General features: G+C 39.2%; 1 pseudogene; it reads left to right on the top strand.

Moving 5' to 3' along the window:
- Positions 1 to 2,474: 2,474 nt before the first annotated feature.
- On the top strand, positions 2,475 to 4,052 carry LOC109558095 (small ribosomal subunit protein eS1-like; annotated as a pseudogene).
- The last annotated feature ends 13,819 nt before the right edge of the window (positions 4,053 to 17,871 follow it).

Below are 17,871 nucleotides of genomic sequence, written 5' to 3'. Positions count from 1 at the left end.
TAGGAAATGGTGTATAATAGATTTATGAGTTCATGAAAGTAATTCTGTCACAGAGAAACTGCATAATCACAATGTTCTACTGGGATAAATCTTAGTGCCTCAGATAAATTGTCTTTTTGTTTATTTATGGCAGAGTCTATTGTTAAGGTAATAACTATATAGAACCATCATGCCTATATGGTGTGACCAAATCTTCCACTTAGGGCAAAGTCTTTTCTCTCTAGCCTGACAGTAAATAATCAATGGTCTCATACACAAAATTTCTGTTTCACCTGATTGCTCAGCAATTGAATCTTACTCAGTGTGACTTTGTTTCCTAGAGTATTAGATTCGGTTCAGTTCAAAGACTCAGCTTGAATAAATGATAATTCTTACTGGGAAAATTCTAGATATGTAGTACAGAAACTTTGGAAATGAATCCCTGAATAAAGGGCCCTTAAATGTGTATTTAATTCCAATGATGCTAAAACTCCATCTATATCACTGCAGATGGTGACTGCATCCATGAAATTAAAAGACTCTTCCTCCTTGGAAGGAAAGTTATGAGCAACCTAAATAGCATATTCAAAAGCAGAGACATTACTTTGCCAACAAAGGTTCATCTAGTCAAGGCTATGGTTTTTCCTGTGGTCATGTATGGATGTGAGAGTTGGACTGTGAAGAAGGCTGAGCGCCAAAGAACTGATGCTTTTGAACTGTGGTGTTGGAGAAGACTCTTGAGAGTCCCTTGGACTGCAAGGAGATCCAACCAGTCCATTCTGAAGGAGATCAGCCCTGGGATTTCTTTGGAAGGAATGATGCTAAAGCTGAAACTCCAGTACTTTGGCCACCTCATGTGAAGAGTTGACTCATTGGAAAAGACTCTGATGCTGGGAGGGATTGGGAGCAAGAGGAGAAGGGGACGACAGAGGATGACATGGCTGGATGGCATCACTGACTCGATGGACGTGAGTCTCAGTGAACTCTGGGGGTTGGTGACGGACAGAGATGCCTGGTGTGCTGCGATTCGTGGGTTCGCAGACTCGGACACAACTGAGTGACTGATCTGATACCCCACAATTGATTTTGCTGGACTCATTTCTTTGAGAAAATGTTTCTTTTGTCTACAAGTTAAATATTTGGTTCAACTGTACTTCTCTATTTTTGCCATTTACCGCTCTATCCACTTTTGTGAAAGGTTAATAGGTGCAAAGAGCAATTCTCCCTTCTCAAAGTTGAACATTTTTAAGGTAGCCATACAGTGCAGGCTTCATAGCATCATACTAACACATGACTACAAGTTTTTCTTTTTTATGGACAAATTAATCAAATAGAAGATTGAAGGAGAAAGAAAAACTTTAATTAATCAAGGATCCTGAATCATCACTGACATGAGAGATCTAGATTTGATTTCACATCCATTATTTTCTATTCTTTGGAACATATATTCATTGAAATATTATAGCATATTAAAGAGTTAAGAAGATGCTTAAAAATTTTTATGATTTACTAAGATATCCTGGAGGAGAAGGGGACGACAGAGGATGAGATGGCTAGATGGCATCACTGACTCGATGGACATGAGTCTGAGTGAACTCCGGGAATTTGTGATGGACAGGGAGGCCTGGCATGCTGCGATTCATGGGGTCGCAAAGAGTCGGACATGACTGAGCGACTGAACTGAACTGAACTGAAGATATCCTGGTTCCAAATAGGAAAAGGAGTACGTCAAGGCTGTATATTGTCACCCTGCTTACTTAACTTATATGCAGCGTACATCATGAGAAATGCTGGGCTGGAAGAAGCACAAGCTGGAATCAAGATTGCCAGGAGAAATATCAATAACCTCAGATATGCATATGACACCACCCTTATGGCAGAAAGTGAAGAGGAACTAAAAAGCCTCTTGATGAGGCTTAAAACTTGGCTTAAAGCTCATCATTCAGAAAACTAAGATCATGGCATCTGGCCCCATCACTTCATGGCAAATAGATGGAGAAACAGTGGAAACAGTGTCAGACTTTATGCTTTGGGCCTCCAAAATCACTGCAGATGGTGATTTCAGCCATGAAATTAAAAGATGCTTACTCCTTGGAAGGAAAGTTATGACCAACCTAGATGACATATTAAAAAGCAGAGACATTCCTTTGCCAGCCAAGGTCTGTCTAGTCAAGGCTATGGTTTTTCCAGTAGTCATGTATGGATGTGAGAGTTTGACTATAAAGAAAGCTGAGCGCTGAAGAATTGATGCTTTTGAACTGTGGTGTTGGAGAAGACTCTTGAGAGTCCCTTGGACTGCAAGGAGATCCAACCAGTCCATTCTAAAGGAGATCAGTCCTGGGTGTTCTTTGGAAGGAATGCTGCCAAAACTGAAACCCCAATACTTTGGCCACCTCATGGGAAGAGTTGACTCATTGGAAAAGACTCTGATGCTGGGAGGGATTGGGGGCAGGAGGAGAAGGGGACGACAGAGGATGAGATGGCTGGATGGCATCACTGACTCAATGGACGTGAGTCTGAGTGACCTCTGGGAGATGGTGATGGACAGGGAGGCCTGGCGTGCTGCGATTCATGGGGTCGCAAAGAGTCAGACGTGACTGAGCAACTGAACTGAACTGAACTGAAAATATATATCTCTTTATAATCCATTAATGAACAAAACAAGACAAAAGTAAAATTTATTTGTTTTAATGACACAATTGTACAAACTGTTGTTGCTTAGTTTAGGTAAAAGAATGTTGAGGGCTAAGGTATACTTTGAGTAACTTAATTCCTTATCTTAATAAATATAAACTGTCTCTTTTGGCTCTCTGAGCATCACCATGGTAGTTGGCAAGAACAAGCATCTTATGAAAGTTGGCAAAAAGGGACCCAAGAAGAAAGTGGTTGACTGATTTTCTAAGAAAGATTGGCATTATGTGAAAGCACTAGTGTTTTCCCAGTATTTCTTATCTGAAATACATATTTCTTATATGAAAACACTAGTCATGAGAACTCAAGGAACCAAAACAGTATCTGATCGCCTCAAGGGTCATATTTTTTCTTTTTTTTTTTAGGGTCATGTTTTTGAAGTGAGCCTTTCTGATCTGCAGAAAGATGAAGTTGCATTTAGACAATCCAGGCTAGTTACTGAGATTGTTCAGGGAAAAAACTGCCTTACTAATTTCCATGGAATGGATCTTTTTGATTTTTTATTGAGCACTAAAGGATGGGTTGGGAACTATCTTTCCAAGTTATGCCTCATTAGGCGTTAATTTATTCTAATTTTCCTAAGATAGCTTTCAGAACATTTTCTTTTTCTTAGAGCTCTGTTCTTGCTAGCAGTAGCCTCTTCAGGTCCACTGCTGAGTGGCTCCTCCCTGGAAGTTAATTTCCTCCTTTTCTTGAGGACTCTCTTGTTTCCTGACTCTTCAGGGTGACTAACTGGTTCCTCTTTGGGGAAAGAGTTCTTCCTCTAGGGAAGACTTCATGGTGGGGATCTTGTTGTTCACTCGCTAAGTCGAGTCTGACTCTTTGTGACCCCATGGACTGCAGAATGCCAGACTTCTCTGTCCTTCAGTATCTCCTGGAGTTTGCTCAGATTCATGTTCATTGAGTTGGTGATACTCCCTTGATAAAATGTGCTCCATGATCTAATACTGGTAGATCATGATTGAAGTTATGTTGATGTTAAGACTATGGATGGTTACTTGCTTTGTCTGTTCTGTGTGGGCTTTACTGAAAAATGCAGCAATCATATCCTGAAGACTGCTTATGCCCAGCACCAGAAGGTCCGCTAGATCCAGAAGATGATGATGGAAATCATGACCTGAGAGGGGCAGACAAATGACTTGGAAGAGGTAGTCAATAAATTGATTCCAAACTGTATTGGAAAAGACATAGAAAAGACTCACTAATCTATTTATCCAGTCTATAATGTCTTTGTTAGAAAAGTAAAAATGCTGAAGAAGCCTAAGTTTCAATTGGGAAAATTCATGGAGCTATATGGTGAAGGCAATAGTTTTAGAAAAGCTACTGGGGATGAGACTAAATGAGCTGATGGATATAAGCCACTGGTCCAAGAATCTGTTTAAAATTCAGGCTTTTAATGATGACAAATAAAAGATCTTATTTGTGGTAAAAAAAAAAAAAAATATATATATATATATATATATATATATATATATATATATATAAACATAGAGTACTGAAAAGAAGATAGATATCTGAATTACTAATATAAACATACAACTTGATTGTTAGTTGCTTGAATGGTCACCAGGCACAGAGTTGCCCACAATTTGGCAGTTAGGTTACGCTATCATCTGTAAATGGACAACTCTAATCCTGTGTAATTTAGTGGCTGCTCCAGTCATTCATTTAATTTAAAATAGTTTGGTATGAAGGAAATGTAAATATCAGAAATTATTGTAAAATGATGTAAAATACCCCCTGATTTGTATTGGTTACAAAGGTATGCGTGTGGCCTGCTAAGTAGCTCCAGTCATGTCCAACTCTTTGCAACCCTATGGACTGTAGCCCACCAGGCTTGTCTGTTCAGGGGATTCTCCAGGCAAGAATACTGGAGTGGGTTTACCATGCTCTCCCCCAGGGGATCTTCCTGACCCAGGGATCTAACCTCCTTTTCTTATGTCTCCTGCATTGGCAGGCAGGTTCTTTACTACTACTGCCTCCTGGAAAGCCCTACAAAGGTAAAGTGAAAGTGAAAGGACTTGGTCATGTCCTACTCTTTGTGACCCCATGGAGTGTAGCCCATCAGGCTCCTCTGTCCATGAAATTCTCCAGGCAAGAATATTGGAGTGGGTTGCCATGCCCTCCTCCAGGAGGTGTTCCCAACCGAGGGATAGAACCCAGGTCTCCCACATCACAAGCAGATTCTTTACCATTTGAGCTACCCAGGAAGCTCCTACTAGATACTATTAATACTACTCTGTGCTGTTTCCCACCTTCATAATTGAAGGAAATGCTAAATTTCAGTAGAGGTTTATGAAAATAAAAATGTCAGCCTTTTCCATATCGGAATACTTACCTTCCCTGAATTCTGTGCAAAAACTTCAGTTTAAGAACTCCTGATTTATGGAGTTTGACAAGTCAACTCAAAGATAACCTGGGAAAATATAATTCAGGAGAAGTATAGTCAGTCTTTGCCCTTGAAGAGTTAACAGTTAAATAGAGATGTAGCACATGCTGACATTGCATAGCATTCATAAGTTATTTAAGTCTATTTTAATTTTGTGGGGGCGTGGGGATTTCCAAAGGGTATGCAATGTCTAAGCTTAGATAGGGGAAGTGGTCTGTTGCCACTGTCTTGTAAATAGTAGAGCTTGTTAATACCTTGGCATTAATATAGTCATTTTTTATGTCTGCAAGTGATGTAGGTACTCATAAGAGTTACACTGATGCTTAGTGGGTTCTTCAACTGGAATTCAAAATATAAGGCATATTCTTGGCAAAGCAATTTTGATAACTCTGAAATAATTGATATTTTTTTTTCAAAGAAACAGTGCTTAGGAGTGTCATTTATCTTTGTGGACACCAACAGATTTACTTACAATATGTTTGATTATAACTAGAACAGATCTAATTCACATGTGTACACTCCTTCCAAGTAGGTTGCTTTTTGGTTAATGTATTTAGCTGGACCTAGGAAAGCCTTTGGCTGTGTGTAATGCTGTCTCAGCCTTTAGTACACAGTGAGTGTGGCATTTTGAGCTATCTGACTCAGATTTCTATTGGCAGAACTGTATTCATTTTCGCACAATACCATTAACACAACAACTGTCTTCCTTTATTCCCCCGCCAAAAGAACTATTATCCTAAAAAAAATTTAGCACATTTTCCAGAGATGTCCAGCTTACAACCAGGTTGTAGCTCAGCCAAAGCCTTGGGGAATGTGACTTAAAGATAGAGTGAGACAGAAATCAATGAGAAACAGATGGAGAACAGTGCAATTCTATAATAAAATAATTTATTATTGGTACTGACTTCAGAATCATCAGCAGACATTCATCAGGCACCTACTATGTGCCTGCCACTGTGCTGCTACATATGTGCCTATCACTGTGCCTACTGTGCCTGTCATATGTGCCTACTGTGTGCCTGCCACTGCCATTACGTGTTTGGTCACTAAACTTCCAAGGCTGGATAGGCACAGCAATGACAGCCTGTGGCCACTGAGGGACAGTTCAGAAAAAGGGGCCTTTAAGCTGGATGAGAGCCTTGTCTGAGACATGTTAAACCAGAAAGAATAAATTAAAGTGTTTGATTCTGCAAATAAGCATGTGAGTACAACAAATGGAAGATCAGAAATACAAACCCAGTTGATGTAGACAGAATCTGGGAAGACAGAGCTGCAGACACCAGATTCCAGTTTTTTTATTCATTACTTTTCAATTTATGTTTTCTGGCCAGTTAGGACTGAGCTAAAAATGAATTACTGTTTCTGGTGCCTATGGACCTGTAACCTTACTGGTGTTGATTTGCATGTGGTGTTCTGCTTAGATGCTTTAGTTTTTGTGTGGTTAGAAAGAGATTTGTTTTGGTATAGGAACATCAACCAGGAAGACCAACAGAGAGAATGAAAATGCTTTTATTACAGACACTGTCTCATTCTTGAGATGATTTGGAGAACTTGATATGGAGATGAATTAGCATCAAAAACATGAGATGTGTTCATAAATGACTTCTCTTGACCATGGGAACAAGCATTAGTTTCAGGACAAGTGCTTGAGGAGAGATCCATCAGCTCCTCTACCTCCCTGCATTGCACATCAACCTGTAGGGAAGCTTTGAGGCCATAGTGTCATGTCCAGAGAAGAAGCAGGAATAGTGTTTCTTTTGGGTATGTAGGAAAGTGCTACAGAAGATCTAGACATGACTCTGAAAATAGCCAGCCATCACTATTGTCAAGGTGACTGAAGCAGAAAAGCACTAATAATAATATTCCTATTCACCTTAATATATGTTTGGGTCATAAGGATATAGAGGCTTGTAAATAAACCAAAATAGCTATTTATGTAATTTGTTGTGATTCAAACAATACTGCTTTGAAATTCCTCAAACATAACAAAGATATAAAAAGGAGGCTCATGTTCTCTGTCTGGCACTATTATAGACTACCCATCAGGTTTGGCATCCTAACGTGGAACAGAAGAAGGGGTATGATAGAGGTCTTGATGACACAGACCACAAGAAATACTGTCTTTGGTGGAGGAGACAGAAAGGCTAAGACATCCTGAGGCCAGTTCTGATAAGTGATAGCTCCTAAAGCAGCATCACAGCTACTGTTGAAGTAGAACTTAGATAAGACATCTTTTCTGGACTCAGAGATATACCTGAGTGGTAAGGGGCTGTGACACTTGAAGGGATTGGACAGCCTGTTGCTGTGCTGGTGAAGCCAACAAACTTAAAATTTATATCAACTTAGAATATGCTCTGTAGGAACTGATGACAGCCGGATTACATATATGGTATATCTCCATGGAAGCTGAAATAACTACTAATCAAAAGTCAAATAAAAATTCTATAAACCATCAAAATTGTATAGTTCAAGATTGTAGCTTGTTGATCACACAATTTGATTCAAAGTTAAAAGTTAAAGTGCCTAGAAACTAATAGACTGATTTTCTCTTAGGCACATTTCCATGAAACTTAATTATGGATTATCTAAATTGACAATTTATGTCATATGAATTTTCTTTGGCAAATAGTTGATGTATTGAAGTTTGGAATGAAATATTATGAAAATAAAATGCTCTAATTGGAATGCATGCCTGAGTAGAGGGCCAACTCACATATGGTACAAGATAAGACAAGGCTGTGTCTATAAGCAGGGCCAATATTTCTTCAAAATGTAACTATAAAGCTACTCAAATCCTGGACTATGTGTCAATCAAAACCTCGAAGTTTGGGGCTGTGTAGTATTACATGAACATTTTAGCATTTCAAACATCCAGTCCAATCATTAAAAGTTCTTAATATCATACCCATGGGTTGCAAAATGTCAAGTAGTGAAACAGTCTAAGAAGAACAGGTTTCAAAACATATCTTCAAGTATCTGAGTGATTTTACCTACTCTACAGGATTCATAAATATATACCAATTAAATGTTAGAGGATAGCTGCCAAAATGTTCATTTGAGTCTTAAAATTATTCTTTCTGAGAGTAATTGAAAGCAGGCTTAATTGAAACTACTTTTATATTTGATGGTAGAAGTATACCATCAGCATGGTTCCCCCCCACCCTGTTTTAAAGGGGGAAAATAAAGAGATGACAGAAAATGATATTTTCCACCCAGTCCAGAGTGTCCAATCCAAGCACAATAGGGCTGGGCATGTTATGATACATTGATGTAATCCTGATACAATCCCATTTTAGGATTTCCTATTAGCTCCCACTGAAATAAGTTTAATCAAATATTTCTAATTAAACTGATACATCTGTTGGGAGAGAAATGGTCTGAAGGACAGAACACTGTTTTTAGTCTTTCTCAATAGGGATTCTTTCAACTCACCAAAGGATCCTGTTTTGCATGATTGAAAAATGTAGAATAAGTACAATTTTAAAAAAATAAAGCAAGGCATATAAAGACAGGTTTCAAAACTTCCAGGATAGTGTATGTAGAGGCAGATCTTACATGATTTATCAGTGTTGGGGAAAGTCTTTTAGAGGATATGACTGCCCATTGACCCAAAATCTGAACCTGGATAATCAGAGGCTGCTCAATCCTGTTCTGTCCTTGGAATGTGCCCTCTGTTTGTGTTACCCATGTTAGAAGCTGCCCAAGGACACAGCCTTGAGATAGTGATGTAGTGTTGAGGCCATCTGGACTGTGCAAGTGACTGAGCCCAGTTAAGACCTCTACATAAACTTTAGGATTCTGGTAGGTGGGTGAGAGGGGGCTTCCCTGATAGCTCAGTTGGTAAAGAATCCACCTGCAATGCAGGGGACTCTGGTTCAATTCCTGGGTCAGGAAGATCCATTGGAGAAAGGATAGACTATGCACTCCAGTATTCTTGGGCTTCCCTTGTGGCTCAGCTGGTAAAGAATCTGCCTGCAATGAGAGAGACCTGGGTTCAATTCCTGGATTGGGAAGGTCCCTTGGAGAAGGGAAGCTACCCACTCCAGTATTCTTCTGGCCTGGAGAATTCCATGGACTGTATAGTCCATGGGGTCGCAAAGAGTTGGACACGTGGGTGAGGTGGGTGAGGAGATCTACTCATCTTATTGCAGCCCAAGATGCCTTAAGTAAATTGCCTTGCTTTATAAAATTCAGTTTAGTTCAGTCACTCAGTCATGTCCGACTCTTTGTGACCCCATGAATCGCAGCACGCCAGGCCTCCCTGTCCATCACCATCTCCCGGAGTTCACTCAAACTCACGTCCAGCGAGTCGGTGATGCCATCCAGCCATCTCATCCTCTGTTGTCCCCTTCTCCTCCTGCCCGCAATCCCTCCCAGCATCAGAGTCTTTTCCAATGAGTCAACTCTTCCCATGAGGTGGCCAAAGTACTGGAGTTTCAGCTTTAGCATCATTCCTTCCAAAGAAATCCCAGGGCTGATCTCCTTCAGAATGGACTGGTTGGATCTCCTTGCAGTCCAAGGGACTCTCAAGAGTCTTCTCCAACACCACAGTTCAAAAGTATCAATTTTTCGGTGCTCAGCCTTCTTCACAGTCCAACTCTCACATCCATACATGACCACAGGAAAAACCATAGCCTTGACTAGACGAACCTTTGTTGACAAAGTAATGCCTCTGCTTTTGAATATGCTATCTAGGTTGGTCATAACTTTCCTTCCAAGAAGTAAGCGTCTTTTAATCTCATGACTTGAGTCACCATCTGCAGTGATTTTGGAGCCCCCAAAAATAAACTCTGACACTGTTTCCACTGTTTCCCCATCTATTTGCCATGAAGTGATGGGACCAGATGCCATGATCTTAGTTTTCTGAATGATGAGCTTTAAGCCAACTTTTTCACTCTCCTCTTCAACTTTCATCAAGAGGCTTTGTAGTTCCTCTTCACTTTCTGCCATAAGGGTGATGTCATCTGCATATCTGAGGTTATTGATATTTCTCCCGGCAATCTTGATTCCAGCTTGTGCTTCTTCCAGTCCAGCGTTTCTCATGATGTACTCTGCATATAAGTTAAATAAGCAGGGTGACAATATACAGACTTGACGTACTCCTTTTCCTATTTGGAACCAGTCTGTTGTTCCATGTCCAGTTCTAACTGTTGCTTCCTGACCTGCATACAGATTTCTCAAGAGGCAGGTCAGGTGGTCTGGTATTCCCATCTCTTTCAGAATTTTCCACAGTTTATTGTGATCCACACAGTCAAAGGCTTTGGCATAGTCAATAAAATTGCCACCTACCAATCTGGAGTAGTGTGCTTCTTTTTCTGGTATTCCCTTGCCCTGTGTGTATAGGAGTCAGTTTTCAACCCATCAAACAAAAGCTGGAGGTACATGTTCCTTTAATAGGTGACAACTGGCTATTTGGGTGAGTTTGATAAACATCACAGTGGCCATCCTTTCTTTATGTCAAGCCTAATTTTTAATTCTTAGTTTGAGAAATAAATAGACTTTTTAAGACATGAATAAGTAGTCACTAATATTAAAACTTAGAAAAGCTAATTTTTCAGAACCATTTCTCTTTTGGATACTACCCAGACGTGTTCCAGGTAAGGAATCTTAGTAATTGGAGGGACAATTACTAGATTCTTTTAGATTTACTAGATTCTTTTAGAAGAATCAAAGCAGTGGAATTTTAATGTGACTTGGCACCAGTTAAAATGAAACAGCTATTTCCAAAGCTTGAACTGAAGCTAGCAAACTGGCATCATCTCATCTATGCAATGACATATTCCAGCCAGTTCCTAAAACACATAGCCTGAACAGTTTTTAGACCAAGTCCCCTTATTTGCACAAAAAATAATAACTATCTCCTCCACTTTCCCCATCCTTTGAAAATGTATTGAGAAGCTTAATAATACCACTTGGATCCTTAGCAAAGCCATCTAAGGGTGCTAGGTGGACAGACTACCAGCAGACATTTCTGTACATATTCCTTCTTTGAGATGTAGCATAACGTAAGGTTGGTTCAGTATCCCACTGTTATATATGTTATATTTTATTTGTTTTAGAATATATAAAGCTGTCAATTTGAGTACTAAATGTTCAGAAAGAATGACATCTTGTAAGAGAAAAAGAAAAAAAAAATTGCCCTGATTAGGATTAATCAATTTCCCAATGGGTAAACTTTTTTTTTTAAGTAACTAACCTTGGGAAATAAATAAGTGAAATTGAAGTTTTTATAGCTCAAAATATTAAAATAGTAAATATTTTATATAATTAGTTAATATATCTTTTTCTTGCATGGAGAAATTCAACATTTAAAAGAAGTTATTTTCTTCAAAATAATACAAAATTTAAGAAAAAGATAGATTAAAACTCAGCATTCAGAAAACTAAGATTATTGCATCCAGTCCCATAACTTTCATGGCATATAAATGGGGAAACAATGGAAACAGTGAAAGACTATTTTCTTGGGCTCCAAAATCACTGTGAACAGTAACTGCAGTCATGAAATTAAAAGACTCTTGCTCCTTGGAAGAAAAGCTATGACAAACCTAGACAGCGTATTAAAAAACAGAGACATTACTTTGCCGACAAAGGTTCAGCTGGTAAAAGCTATGGTTTTTCCAGTAATTATGTATGGATGTGAGAGTCAGACCATAAAGAAGGTTGCGCTTTACAGTCATCCCTCTTGATGCTGACGTAAAGCTTTCAAACTGTAGTGTTGGAGAAGATTCCTGAGAGTCCCTTGATCAGCAAGGAGATCAAACCAGTCAATCCTAAAGGAAATCAATCCTGAATATTCACTGGAAGGATGGAAGCTGAAGCTTCGATACTTAGGCCACCTGATGTGAAGAGCCAATTCATTGGAAAAGACCCCGATGCTGGAAAAGATAGAAACGAGAGGAGAAGTGGATGACAGAGGGCAAGATGGTTGGATGGCATCACTCACTCAGTGGACATGAATTTGAGCAAGCTCCTGAAGACAGTGAAGAACAGGGAAGCCTAGAGTCTTCAGTCCATGGGGTTGCAAAGAGTCGGACATGACTGAGCGACTGAATAACAAAAAAATACAAAAGTTAATGCTTTCTTTGAACAAACAAAAAATTTTGGACTAACGGTCCATGGGACATGACTGAGTGACGAAGCACAGCACAGCATAATAGTCCCTGCGTTTTCCTTTTCTCTCATATATTCCATGACTGAAGTTGAAGATGCAAATAACTTGGAAATGTTAGTGAGTTCAGTTCAGTTCAGTCACTCAGTCATGTCTGACTCTTTGTGACCCTATAGACTGCAGCACGCCAGGCTTTCCTGTCCATCACCAACTCCTGGAGTCCACTCAAACTCATGTCCATTGAGTAGGTGATGCCATCCAACCATTTCATCCTGTCGTCCCCTTCTCCTCCTGCCTTCAATTTTCCCAGGATCAGGGTCTTTTCCAGTGAGTCAGTTCTTCGCATCAGGTGGCCAAAGTATTGATAGCTTACAGTGAATGGTGTCAGATTCTTGATCCAAAGAAGATTTAGCTTCGGGACCAGGGACCAGGCTTGATCACTCAAGAGCTTTTGTGTAACAGAGTTTTATAAAGTATGAAAAGGGACAGAGAAAACTTATGACATAGATTTCAGAAGGGGGACAGAGAGTGCCCCCCTCACTAGTGTTAGCAAGGGAATTATATACTTTTTGATTAGTTATTACAGAAAATCAAAAGAATGTCTGGAGGTTGTAAAGATCTTACTAGACCCACTCCCATAATTTACATTTGAAGATAACATGATTATCCAGAAGGTTTTCAGGAAGGAGAAACTGGCCTCAAGCAGGCTACATGGTTGTTCAGTTCAGTTCAGTTCAGTCCCTCAGTTGTGTCCGACTTTTTGCCACCCCATGAATTGCAGCATGCCAGGCCTCCCTGTCCATTACTAACTCCCGGAGTTCACACAAACTCACGTCCATCGAGTCGGTGATGCCATACAGCCATCTCATCCTCTGTCGTCCCCTTCTCCTCCTGCCCCCAATCCCTCCCAGCATCAGAGTCTTTTCCAATGAGTCAACTCTTCGTATGAGGTGGCCAAAGTATTGGAGTTTCAGCTGTAGCCTCAGTCCTTCCAAAGAACACTCAGGACTGATGCTACAGCTGAAACTCCAATACGTTGGCCAGCTGGTCTGGTATTCCCATCTCTTTCAGAATTTTCCACAGTTTATTGTGATCCACACAGTCAAAGGCTTTGGCATAGTCAATAAAGCAAAAATAGATGTTTTTTTGGAACTCTCTTGCTTTTTCTATGATCCAGCGGATGTTGGCAATTTGATCTGGTTCCTCTGCCTTTTCTAAAACCAGCTTGAACATCTGGAAGTTCACAGTTCACGTACTGCTGAAGCCTGGCTTGGAGAATTTTGAGCAATACTTTACTAGCATGTGAGATGAGTGCAATTGTGCAGTAGTTTGAGCATTCTTTGGCATTGCCTTTCTTTGGATTGGAATGAAAACTGACCTTTTCCAGTCCTATGGCCACTGCTGAGTTTTCCAAATTTGCTGGCATATTGAGTGCAGCACTTTCACAGCATCATCTTTCAGGATTTGAAAGAGCTCAACTGGAATTCCATCACCTCCACTAGCTTTGTTCAGTGATGCTTTCTAAGGCCCACTTGACGTCACATTCCAGGATGTCTGGCTCTAGGTGAGTGATCACACCATCGTGATTATCTGGGTCATGAAGATTTATTTTGTACAGTTCTTCTGTGTATTCTTGCCACCTCTTCTTAATGTCTTCTGCTTATGTTAGGTCCATACCATTTCTGTCCTTTTTCGAGCCCATCTTTGCATGAAATGTTCCCTTGGTATCTCTAATTTTCTTGAAGAGATCTCTAGTCTTTCCCATTCTGTTGTTTCCCCCTATTTATTTGCATTGGTTGCTGAGGAAGACTTATTTCTCCTTGCTATTCTTTGAAACTCTGCATTCAGAAGCTTATATCTTTCCTTTTCTCCTTTCCTTTGCTTCTCTTCTTTTCACAGCTATTTGTAAGGCCTCCCGAGACAGCCATTTTGCTTTTTTGCATTTCTTTTCCATGGGGATCGTCTTGATCCCTGTCTCCTGTACAATATCATGAACCTCTGTCCATAGTTCATCAGGCACTCTATCAGATCTAGTCCCTTAAATCTATTTCTCACTTCCACTGTATAATCATAAGGGATTTGATTTAGGTCATACCTGTATGGTCTAGTGGTTTTCCCTACTTTCTTCAATTTAAGTCTGAATTTGGCAATAAGGAGTTCACGATCTGAGCCACAGTCAGCTCCTGGTCTTGTTTTTGCTGACTGTATAGAGCTTCTCCATCTTTGGCTGCAAAGAATATAATCAAACTGATTTCAGTGTTGACCATCTGGTGATGTCCATGTGTAGAGTCTTCTCTTGTGTTGTTGGAAGAGGGTGTTTGCTATGACCAGTGCATTTTCTTGGTGAAACTTTATTAGCCTTTGCCCTGCTTCATTCCGTATTCCAAGGCCAAATTTGCCTGTTACTCCAGGTGTTTCTTGACTTCCTACTTTTGCATTCCAGTACCCTATAATGAAAAGGACATTACACCCATCTTTTTTGGGTGTTAGTTCTAAAAGGTCTCGTAGGTCTTCATAGAACCATTCAACTTCAGCTTCTTCAGCATTACTGGTTGGGGCATAGACTTGGATTATTGTGATATTGAATGGTTTGCCTTGGAAACAAACAGAGATCATTCTGTTGTTTTTGAGATTGCATCCAAGTACTGCAATTCAGACTCTTTTGTTGACCATGATGGCTACTCCATTTCTTCTAAGGGATTGCTGCCCACAGTAGTAGATATAATGGTCATCTGAGTTAAATTCACCCATTCCAGTGCATTTTAGTTTGCTGATTCCTAGAATGTCGATGTTCACTCTTGCCATCTGCTGTTTGACCACTTCCAATTTGCCTTGATTCATGGACCTAACATTCCAGGTTCCTATGTAATATTGCTCTTTACAGCATCAGACCTTGCTTCTATCACCAGCCACATCCACAACTGGGTATTGTTTTTGCTTGATTTTGATTATATATACATTGTTGTTATATAATCCTTCAGTTCAGTTCAGTTCAGTCGCTCAGTCGTGTCCGACTCTTTGTGACCACATGAATCACAGCATGCCAGGCCTCCCTGTCCATCACCAACTCCCGGAGTTCACCCAGACTCACTTCCATCGAGTCAGTGATGCCATCCAGCCATCTCATCCTCTGTCGTTCCCTTCTCCTCCTGCCCCCAATCCCTCCCAGCATCAGAGTCTTTTCCAGTGGGTCAACTCTTCACATAAGGTGGCCAAAGTACTGGAGTTTCAGCATCAAACCCTAATCCTTAGTCCAGAGTTTAAACTGAATTGTTGGTTGTGTAAGTTCCGGGCTTAAAGAAAGAAAGCATTTTATATGGCTAAGACTAAGGAATATTTAGGGGGAGAAAAAAGTTTGTCCTTTCCTCTTCCTTGAGAACCCCAAACCTCTGTCTCCACTCCGAGAGCCCCAGACCCCTTTCTCCTCCTCAGGAACCCTGGACTTTTTATCAACCTCCTTTCCTACTTATTTATGTGTTATGGAGAAATTATATTTTACAGTAAAAAATAATAACCTGGCATACATTTAAGGCAAATAAATTAAAAATAAGAACCTTAATTCTCCCTATTTAAAAGAAGGGAAGAGACCTATCCCAATTTTTTCTTATAGCATTTATTTTAGAAAACTGGTAATTGCAAGCATTTTCTCCTTCCTTTAAAATGTTTATGAATACTTTTTAAAACTAAATGGACCTTTTGTCAGCTTTATTTCTAGCAATGTTTTTCACAAGGACAAGAGAATCATATCTGTGAAATATAAACATCAAGAGAGGTTGTATTCCTATATCCAGCTTCGTAGGAGGGTAGGAACCTAACTTCAATGCATGTCTTGCTTCAATTTGCCAAACTACCTCCTATCATAAGGACAAAAAAGGTTTGCTTTCCTCTAGCTAAATATACCAATTAACAGATACAAGTCAGGATGAATTCAGTGTGACAAATGATCCTTACTTGAGGACTTGTTATTGTTTATCTTGGAAACATGTGTGATTATAGTGTCCTTTTGGTTATATACAAGGATGAAGTTCCTTTCTGCCTTTGCAATCTCTTAGCAGATTGTCTATGATGAAAGCATATTCTAGTTGAATGCTCATCCAATAATAAAAGTGTCTTTTTTCTTTACTACTTCTGTGAGGAGGATTTCTTGGTTTGAGGGAGAGTTTATTGTTAATTATATTCTCCAATGGCTTTGACAACAGGCACAGGAAATGTTTGGCCAGCCCTGAAGTGAGTGGACAATTGAAGTCCCATGGCCACACAAACAGTGAGGAAAGACCCTGAATTATAAGAAGTCTTCCTTTCTTTGACATAGGAGACAGATTCAAAAAAATATTGCTATGATTTAAGTTGAAGAGAGTCCTAACTATGTTTTCCTCTAGGAGTTTTATGGTTTCCAGTCTTATATTTATGTCTTTAATCCATTTTGAGTTTATTTTTGTATGAGAAAAATAGTATGAGAAAATGTTCTAATTCCACTCTTTTACATATAGTAAAAGAATAGCCAGTTTATTCAGCACTACTTCTTGAAGAGAACTATCTAAGATTAAGGGAATAAAAGCAAAAAATAAACAAATTGGACTTAATTAAACCTAAAAGCTTTTGCACAGCAATAGAAACCGTCAACAAAACAGAAAGACAGCCTATTGAGTGATAGAAACTTTTTGTAAATGATACAATCAATAGAGGCTTATTATCCAATATATAAACAGTTCATAGAATTCAATATAAAAAAAGGAATTCGACAATAATCCAATCAAAAATGGGCACAAGATTCAAATAAAAATGTTTTCAAAGAAGACATATAGATGGCCAATAGGCACATGAAAAGATGCTCAACATCACTAATTATTAGAAAAATGCAAATCAAAACTATAATGAGGTCTCACAGTATTTGTCTTTTATTTGACTAAAAATAATACCCTAGGTGTTCATCCATGTTATTGTAAATGGCAAAATTTCATTCCTTTTTAGGCTGAGTAGTACACACACACACACACAACACACACACACACACACACACACACACACACACACACACACATACACACCACGTTTCTTTATCCACTCATCTGTTGGTGGACAGTTAAGTTGCTTCCATATCTTGGCTGCTTTAAATAATGCTGCTGTGAACATTGGGATGCACGTATCTTTTCAAGTTAGTTTTCATTTTTTTCAGATGTACACCAGGAATGGAACTGCTGAATCAAATGGTGGTTCTATTTTCAGTTTTTTGAGAAACATCCATACTGTTTTCCATGGTGGCTTCACCAATTGACATCCCTACCAACAGTGTATAAGAATTTTCTTTTCTCTACATCCTCTCCAAAAATTATTATTTCCTATCTTTTTGATGATAGCCATTCTGACTGGTATGCGGTGACATCTCATTTTGATTTGCATTTCTCTGGCAATTATCAGTATTGAGAATCTTTTCATATGCTATTTGGATCTTCTGCTCATTTTTGGATTTTTTTTTTTTTGATGCTTAGCTGTATGCACTCATTTTATATTTTGTATCAATTGCGCCATTTGTAAATATTTTCTCCCATTCTGTGTGTTATCGTTCATTTTGCTCATGGCTGTCTTTGCTGTGCAAAAATGTTTGAGTTCCATTTGTTAATTTTTATCTTTATTTTTATTGCTCCAGGAGACAGATCCAAAAGTATATTGCTGTTATTTATGTCAGTGTTCTGCCTATGTTTTC

Source organism: Bos indicus, chromosome 4, assembly GCF_029378745.1.
Source record: "Bos indicus isolate NIAB-ARS_2022 breed Sahiwal x Tharparkar chromosome 4, NIAB-ARS_B.indTharparkar_mat_pri_1.0, whole genome shotgun sequence".
Lineage (NCBI taxonomy): Eukaryota > Metazoa > Chordata > Mammalia > Artiodactyla > Bovidae > Bos > Bos indicus.
Note: the sequence above shows the minus strand (reverse complement) of the source record. Positions and strands in the feature narration are given on the sequence as shown.